The following is a 9,960-nucleotide window of genomic DNA, read 5'->3' on the forward strand; positions in this document are numbered from 1 at the left end:
TTTGGAATCAATAACCATCTGTAGGATAAAGTTTTCCCAAACACCAGGTTCACCTTCCTTGGCTTCTCTTTTCTTCCAGATCTTGGGCCAGCAAATTCTCATTGCTTTGGGTAGCTTTTTTTATGCCTTCAAATTGATGTTTAAGAAAATAATAATTATCTACATTTTCCAATTGTTCTCAGCAAGAAGTTTATCTGTAATAGCCCAATTATTCAGCCTTTGCTGTAGATGGAACTCTCTGACATACACTTTTTTAATATAAGTTAATTAAAATGAACTTTGTTTTGTAAAATATTTTCAGACTTTCCTAATTATTCTGGAAATAATTGGAAATTACTTAGAGGAATTGAAATTACTAGCCTGGAGGTTTGGCTTTAGCATTATTGGTGGGGAAAATTACCACAGACCTTCAGACCAACATGAGACAGGCCACAAACAGAATGTGATGTTTGGAGCTGCTCACCAAAACTACTTGGTGTGCCTTATAAAAGGGGAGAAAATATTCCTTTGCTCATTATATTTACCCAGCTCCACTGAGGCAAAGTGGCTTTACCCATTCATCATTTTTCCATTATTGTGCTATAGCAGCAGGTGGGTTTTATAGCTGGATAATACTGGAGAGCACTCCTCCTATTTGCTTTTAGATGTTCATAGTGGAATCTGTTCACCCTAGCTTAACCCCAGGAACTTCTTGCTATGCTGCCATTTAACAGGTGAAATCAGGTTGGTGGAGGTGAAAGCAAGAGGAGAACGTGCCCTAATTGGCAATTTTAACTTAAATCTCTGAAATTTCTCAAATAAAATGTAAGGATAGCTGGAAGCCTATGGCTCTTGTACACAGATGTGTGCACATAAGCAACCATATAGACATCCATACACACTCCTAAGCACATCCATATTACACACTCAAATAGTGTGAAGCCTAACCTTAGGCTAAACTAGATAATATCATGTAATCAACTGGATACTGTGTGGAAAGGTATGACTTCTTCAAAAAGCAAGAGCTAACTTTGGTTGATACCTATTATGTGCCAAGTATATACTGGGGTGGTCAAAAGTAGGTTTATAGTTGTGAGTATGCAAAACACAGAATTTATTCTTGTATTATTTATTTATTAATTACTGTATTATGTATTTGTATTATTTGTCATCTTCTGTAAACCAACTTTTCTCCACTCTGTACATATATTTATATTTAATCCTTATAATAATCTTACAAAATAGGTACTGTTATCTTCATTTTTAAAAAATATTTTTTATTGATTTCAGAGAGGAAGGGAGAGGGAGAAAGAGATAGAAACATCAATGATGAAAGAGAATCATTGATTGGCTGCCTCTGCACACCCCACACTGGGGATTGAGCCCACAACCCACATGTGCCCTGACCAGGAACAGAACCTGTGACCTCCTGGTTCATAGGTCAACGCTCAACCACCGAGCCACACCAGCTGGGCTATTATCTTCATTTTTAATTTAAAGGCCCTACCCAGGCTCATATAGCTAGTGCATTTGCAAAGCCAAGATTCAAATCTAATTCTGCCTGGTTCCAAATTCTATTCTCTGAAAGTCTGAAAGAGAGGCAGTTCTTATTTAAACAAATAGACTATATAATAGAGTTTCTAAACAGAAGTATAACTAATAAATTTGTTTATTGTTTCTCTCAGTGGCCAACAGCATTAATCTCAGTGAATAAGAGTGTGCTGAGCACTTACTAAATGCTCAGTTACTAGGGTTTGATGAGCAAGGGTAAGGTGATGTGTGAGTGTTGAGAATAACAGAGCACAGAAATGTTCACATTAATAAACTTTTTCTGAACACGTAAACACTGAGCTGATTATTAAGAATACAGAGACAAGAGGTATAAAACATGGTCTTCACCCCCCAAAGCTTACAGTCTAGTTACTTCAGAGACCATTTGTGTAGCATCTACAGAATCTATGTATCTACAGAATCTACATACCTATAAAAGGTACAGAGAAGCCCTAGCTGGTTTGGCTCAGTGGATAGAGCATCAGTCTGAGGACTGAAGAGTCCCAGGTTCAATTCCGATCAAGGGCACATACCTCAGTTGCAGGCTCCTCCCCGGCCCAGGCTCTGGTTGGGGCTCGTGCAGGAGGCAACCAATCAATGTGTTTCTCTCACATCAATATTTCTATCTTTCCCTTTCTCTTTCACGCCTTCTAAAAATCAATGGAAAAATATCCTCGGGTGAGGATTTAATTAAAAAGGTTCAAAGAATAGAGACAAAGAAGCCTGAACCTTCTTTCATGAAAATCACAGTCTAAGGGTGAGTCAAACTTACAAACAGGCACTTTCATTATAAGATAGTGAGTTAAAAGTAAGCATAGGGTGTCATGGGAGCATGGAGAAGGGACATGTAGCTCAATATGGGGCGGGGGGAGGGTGTCGAGGAAGCAGGAAGAAATGACTCCTGAACTACCATGGGAGTGGTACAATGAATGCATCTGAAACACTTAGCAAGGAACACTGACAGTATATGTGTTCTGAACAGAATGTTGTAGGTTATGTGGCACTATAGAAAGCCAATGAATATTCCATGACTGTGCTGTTCCCTGAACACCTTCAGAGTGGGAACTATCAGACCACAACTCTTTCCTTCTTTTTCCTTTGCTTTTGCAACTTCTAAAGCCCATTCTCTCGTGAGGAATCCCAGCTATTCCTTTTATCCATCCGGCCTTCCTTCTTTACTCCCACCCTCACTCCCTCCCCACCTCGCTCCCCTCTCTTCCTTCCTTCTTTTCTTTGGCTCCCCGCCACCCCACCCCACCCCGACCCCACAACTAATAGGCCACAAGAGTTAGAGAAACTGGGGAAGTCTTCAAGCAGAATGTGAGACTTGAAGGATTTGGGGGATTTAAATGTAAAAGGAGAGGGCATTGAAAAAGAAACAAATGCCAACTATTGAGTAAATTGGCTCATATTTGTTGGAACCCTACCCTGATTCCTTATACCACTCTAGAACACTGAGATGAATCTGGCCCATGGGTTGAAATGAGCAGGACATATTTGTGGGCAGTGAATGGAAAGCATATATGGAATAATGGGAAGTAAAGTCTAATAATAAAAATGGGATATATTACAAAGGGCCTGGAAAGCAAACAGATGAGTTTAAACTTGATATGGTTGATACAAAGAGTCCTTTTAAGCTTTTGAGCAGGTGAGAGGAAAAAGTAGGGGGAAAGATTTGAGAGAGGGAAGACTGTTACACAGACTAACACCAGGCTGTATGTGAGCCTAATTATGGTGATAAGGGTCTCTAGGGTATGGCAGAAGCAATAGAAAGAAAGGACAGGGCTTGTTGATATAATCTTTACTTCCAGAATATCAACTTTTGCCTGGGAAATGCTTAGTTACAGCTTACAAAGCATAAAAGAAGTTGGGTTGGGAATGGTAGACTACAGAGAGGAAGGGAAATGAAAAAAGGCTGCAGACTGAGAATGAAGCTATTACTACTGTGATCTACGGCTAATAAGTAGCCCAGGCCTTAGGTGTCTTCCAGTGAGGTTTAGAGCTCAACACCTGTGAAATACCTTTTTTTTTTTTTTTAATATATTTTTATTGACTTCAGGGAGGAAGAGAGGGAAAGAGAGACAGAAACATCAATGATGACAGAGAATCATTGATCAGCTGCCTCCTACATGCCCCACACTGGGGATTGAGCCCACAACCCAGGCATGTGCCCCAACCTGGAATAGAACTGTGACCTTCTGGTTCATAGGTCTATGCTCAACCACTGAGCCACACTGGCGGGCATGAAATGTCTTTTTAAAACTGCTAAGAACTCTGAGAATCATTGTTTAAAGCAATGATTTTCAACCAGTATGCTGCAAGAATTTTTAAAATATGCAATACCTGACTATTTAGTCAGGGACACTAACCTCTTTTCCCTTAGATTGTCAAATAAAAAAAATGACAACAACTAATACCATAATAGCTGCCCAGTATTAATGAATCAAAATTTTACCTGTTTTTTGTCAGCTCAGCAAAAAATATATATATGTTGGTGTGCCACAAAATTTTAGTAACTAGTTTATATGTGTATGCCATGAGATGAAACGGGTTGAAAATTGCTGGTTTAGAGACAGTATTTATCAGATTGAGCAACTCCAAAACTAGAGATAGAGCAGGGGGCATTTTAGGAGGTTGAACATGCAGAGAAGCTTGTTTGTCGAATCTCAGAGGGAAGCCCGGGTGGTTGAGTGGGTGGGAAGAGATTAACTGAAGAATTTATATGCATATATGCATAACACAGACAATAGAGTGGTGAAGGCCTGGGGAGGGGAGTGGGGGCAGGCTAGAGGGGTCAGTGAGGGGGGAAAAGGTGATATCTGTAATATTTTTAACAATAAAGTTAAATTAAATATATATATTAGCCCTAACTGGTTTGGTTCAGTGGATAGTGTCAGCCTAGGGACTAAAGGGTCTCTGGTTTGATTCTGGTCAAGGGCACATGCCCGGGTTGCAGGCTCGATCCCCAGTAGGGGGCGTGCAGGAGGCAGCCAATCAATGATTCTCTCTCATCATTGATGTTTTTATCTCTCCCTCCCTCTCCCTTCCTTTCTGATATCAATAAAAATATATTTAAATATATATATATATATATTTTTAAACACCTGGAGCCTGAGATCCTGACTTGCAATTCTGAAGAGGAACCCAGGAATGTTTAACAAGCTCTTAAGGTGATGCTAATGCAAAAGGTGTTCAGGAGACCCTTTGAGAAGAATTTAGGAAAAGATAAGCTGCCTCCTCGGGCAGCATATGCCTTCTCAGTCACATCCATGTGACTTCACCACACCCAGCCTCAGGACTGCCGGGCTGTTCTTTCAATTAAGACCTTTCTGCTCCACTGGCTGTGAAGGAGAAAGAGATACTTGTGTTTCAGCAAGATTGGCTTAAATAGGCTTATTGTCTGAATGGCTTTAAAGGCTTATCGATGTCCAAGGGGTTTTTAAGAATGATCGGCATAACATAATCAGTGAATGGAAATGAATACATTTTCTTAAATGACCCCATAGGGACTGGAGTGAAAAAGGAAGGGGCTGTCCAGATTCAGGGACCTAGCAGAATGGACTTGCTTGAGAAAATCAAGCAAGACAACAAAAGAGGGCTCCTGGGATTGTCCTGTTTGGCAAATCTAGTGAAATGACTTACAAGTGTGGTGGAGTAGCCCCTATGGCTCCCAGAATGGCCTAAATCCAGTTGAAATTGCACAACCAGGAAGGACTGACAATCTGTGAGACAAAGCAAGGTCCAGCATTCAAAGCTTGACAGACCTGACCAAGACTTTTTCTCCTGCCTTTGAATTTATATAGTTCCTTAGTTATATATCCCTTATGCCACTTAATTCTTTTTATTTTATATTAAAAGTTGTATTCTTATCTCAACCTTCCTTCAAGATTGGATACTCATCTTTTGCATTTTTATACTCCCTGCACTTCCACAAGGCTTCGTGAAATATAGTCATCTTTGTTATGTTATTGATTTTATTTGGTTCTATTGACCTATTTCAGTTCCAGTACCACACAATTAAAATAACTATAGCTTTATAATACTTTTAAATATCTCATAGAGTATATTCAACTTCTTCTTTTTTAGTATTTTCTTGGTTGTTCTACAGCTTTTCTCAAATGAACCTCAGAGGCATTTACAAAAAAAATCAAAATTACATTGGAATTTAGATGGAGATTACGTTAAATTTATACATTAATCTGGGGAATTTTAAAATCATGATAATTCTTACTATCAAGCAAAATAGCTGTTTTTCCATGTATTCGGGTTGTTTTTATGTTTCTCAGTAGAGTTTATAGGTTTTTAGTATACGTCCTTATAATTGCCTAAATGTATTCCTATTTATTTTTTTAAATTCTTTCAACTGTGAATGAGGTATTTTTATTTTACCGTTAGAGTTTTTAAGTCATTGTTAGTCTATACAACTACCATTGATTTTTAAATATATATTTAGTAACTAGATCTACAACTATTTTAGAACATGTGTCTCATGTGTTGACTGACCAGATTGGCTAAAACACTCTATTTGTATATTATGTACATAATTCATATTAATTAGCTAGTGAATTTTCTTGGGCCATTATGAATGTAAATTTGGTATAATCAAGCAGTCCTATTAAAAAACTTCATCATAAATTGTCTGTAAGATAGTGCCATCCAATAAATTCACAAAATTTAATTTTAAGACAAGTGACAGCTTTGCAATTAAGGAGCAATGTCCTTACTTAGTTTATAGTTTAATAAATTTGAATACTTATGCAGAAACTGATAGTACTAGTAAGACAAGTATCTTTGATAATAACAGCTATCATATATTGAGTTTTACTATGGATAGAGATTTTGTATTATTTACTTCAATAATCACAACTTAGTAAACAGGTTCAAGGAGCTAAAATTTCCTACCTATGGTTACATAGCAAGTTAATGATAAAGAGAGAATTTAAACAAATTGTCGGATTTTAACTCCAAAGGCAAACTTTTGATACTTGAGTACTTCCCCTAAGAGGTATAATACTATCAATTCATCAACTATGCTGGTGATGAGAATTTAGTATAGTATAGATAGACAACTCTCACAGGAGTATAATTTTGTTATTTCAAACAGAATGAATACAATCAACCAACATAAAATAATTGGGACTGGATTTAACCTTTTACATGAAACAACTAATAATTGGAAAAAGATATATGAAACAATGGTTTCATTGGACACCAGGTTATGAAAGCCAGTGATCCCTGAGAAATAGAAAACAAGTGAGCCTTACAATTGGAAACATGAAGAAAACTATACCAAGGAACAACATAATCTAATTTCTTAAAACCCATGATAAAAAAAATAAAAAATTTAAGAGCAGTCACAGGGAAAAGGCACAATGCATACAAAAGAACAAAGATAAAAATAATATCAGATTTCTTGATATAATGAAAATCAGAAGACAGTGGAAGAACATTTATAAAGTAGTAGGGTGGGGGGAGGAATCTTGATAACTTAGAATTCCATACCCAGAAAAAATATCTTTCAAAAATTAAAGTGAAATAAAGACTTTTCAATTTAAAAAAATTAAAGTACTTAATTACCAACAGAGCTGCACCACAAGAAATCGTTTTTCTCTTTTAAAAAAATTTATTGAATTTATTCAGATGACGGTAAATAAAATGATACAGGTTTCAGGTGAATAATTCTACAATACATAAGAAATATTAAAGGAAGTTCTTCAGGCAGAAGAAAAATAATACCAAATGCAAAGCTTATATATACAATAGGAAAAAAGAGTACCAAATATGGCAACTATAGTGGGTAAATAGAAAATATTTATTTTCTTATTATTTAAATATCTTTCAAAGATAGTTCAACTTTTTAAAAATTTTTTATTGATTTTTTTACAGAATGTAAGAGAGGGATAGAGAGTTAGAAACATCAATGAGAGAGAAACATTGATCAGCTGCCTCTTGCACACCCCTACCGGGGATGTGCCTGCAACCAAGGTACATGCCCTTGACCGGAATCGAACCTGGGACCCTTCAGTCCACAAGCTGACACTCTATCCACTGAGCTAAATCGGTTAGGGCAAAGATAGTTCAACTTTTACCCCCATTTTTTGTTGTAGTAAAATACAACAGTTCAACCTTTTAAAACAAAAATAATTATGCTTCTACAGAAGTAAAACATATGACTCAATACTAAGTCCACAAAGGAGAAAGGGAAGTATACTGTATTAAGGTTCTTATACTATATGTGAAGTATATATACTATATAATGTTACTTCAGGGTAGATTGTGATAAGCTAAAGTTGTATACTCTAAACTCTAAAGCCACTAATAAAATAACATAATAAATAATTATAATAAACCAATGAAGGAGATAAAATAATAAAATTATTAAGTTAATCCAAAAGAAGGAGAAAAGGGAAACAAAGAACACATGGAATAAATAGAAAATGAACAAAATGGTATATTTAAATTCAGTTATATAAATAATCACATTAAATGTAAATGGTCTAAAGAGGTAATATGCAAATTAACCTCACGCCCTCACAAGATGGCTGCCTACAATCAGGCCAGCAGGGGGGTTAGTGAGGGATGACAAAATGACTGAACAGCAGTCTGCGTGGGGTGGCCAGGCCAACGCGGGGGGGAGCAGTTGGGGGCAACTAGGCTGGCAGGGGAGGCAGTAAGGAGTGATAAGGCCGGTGAGTGGGGGGGGGGGGGAGTTAGGAGTGACCAGGCTGGGGAGGGGGGCAGTTAGGGGCAACCAGGCAGGCAGGCAGGTGAGTGATTGGGAGCCAATGGTCCAGGATTATGAAAGGGATGTCTGACTGCTGGTTTAGGCCTGAAGGGTCCCAGATTGGAGAGGTTGCAGGCTGGGCTGAGGGGACCCCTCCCCCCATGCACAAATTTTGTGCACCGGGCCTCTAGTCAATAATAAACGACAGAAATTGTCAGATTGGATAGAAAAGCAAGACTCAACTACAAACTTCCTCCAAGAAGCTGACTTTACATATAAAAACACAAGTAAGTTAAAGGTAAAATAATGAAAAAAGATATACTAGCACTAACAAAATAAAGTTGAAATGGCTCTTTTAATATCAAATAAAGTATATTTTAAGACAAAGAACATTACTAGGGTTAATAAGAAAGAGGTCTGTTCATCAAGAGGATATAACAATCTTTACAATTTTTTAATATACATTTTTATTGATTTCAGAAAGGAAGGGAGAAGAAGAGAGAGAGAAACATTAATGATGACAGAGAATCATTAATCAGCTGTCTCCTGCATGCCCCACACTGGGGATCGAGCCCACAACTTGGGCATATGCCCTTGACTAGAATTGAACCCAGAACCCTTCAGTCCATAGGCCAACGTTTTATCCACTGAGCCAAACCAGCTAGGGCAACAATTTATATACCTAACGATAGAGATTCAAATACAGTACATAGAACCAAATTCACAATTACACTGAGTGGCCAGATTATTATGATCTCTGAATGCATAATAATCTGTCCACTCCTATATAATAAAAGGCTAATATGCAAATTGTCCCCTCAACCAGGAGTTCGACCAGCAGGCAGGCCGGCCAACCGCCCATGTCCCCTCCCCCTGGCCAGGCTGGCCAGACCCCACCTGTAGAGAGCAGTTATAGGGTTAAGCCTCGGACTGACCTGCTGGCAAAGTCGCAAACAAGTCCCAGCTTGGAGGGCACAGCCCTCTAAGCATAATTAAGCTTGATCTTGTGACTACTCCCCAGATCTTTCCTGGGTAGCTAATGGGCTGTGGGAGGGGCAGCAAGTGCTGCCAAAACAAGTGAAACTTACAAGAACATTGTAAATTACCTTGTTTGCCCCTGACTATAAATAAAGCATCAGCTTTGCAGTCTGGATCTGTTCTGTGGCCGCAGCCAGGCACAGAAGATCCACCTAGACCCAGCTTATTCTCTTGTCTGTCTTTTTCTTCATCCTTCACCAGCCCTCCCTCAGGCTCGCCGAACCCTTGGCTGTGCTGGCGCAGCACACCCACCCATGCATGAATTCATGCAACGGGCCTCTAATATATATATATATATATATACTGAGTGGCCAGATTATTATGCATTCAGAGATCATAATAATCTGGCCACTCAGTGTATAGTAAGAGATTTTATCATCCCTATCTTAATAATCAATAGAACAAACAGGAAAAAAAAGTCAGTAAGGATATGGAAGACTTGAGCAACACTATCAACTGGTATTTGATCTAACTGGTATTTATAGACTTATCCACCCAGCAACAACAGGGTTCATTCTCTCTTTTTTAAGATTTTAAAAAACTTAATAGACTTTATTTTTTAGAGCAGTATTAGGTTTACAAAAATCTTGAACAGAAAATACAGAGATCTTTCATGAATGTGTGTGTGTTTTATCTGAAATTGAAGTTCAAGAATCATACACAAAGAA

The sequence above is a fragment of the Cnephaeus nilssonii genome (genome assembly GCF_951640355.1).
Source record: "Cnephaeus nilssonii genome assembly, chromosome: 11".
In the NCBI taxonomy this organism is placed as follows: domain Eukaryota; kingdom Metazoa; phylum Chordata; class Mammalia; order Chiroptera; family Vespertilionidae; genus Cnephaeus; species Cnephaeus nilssonii.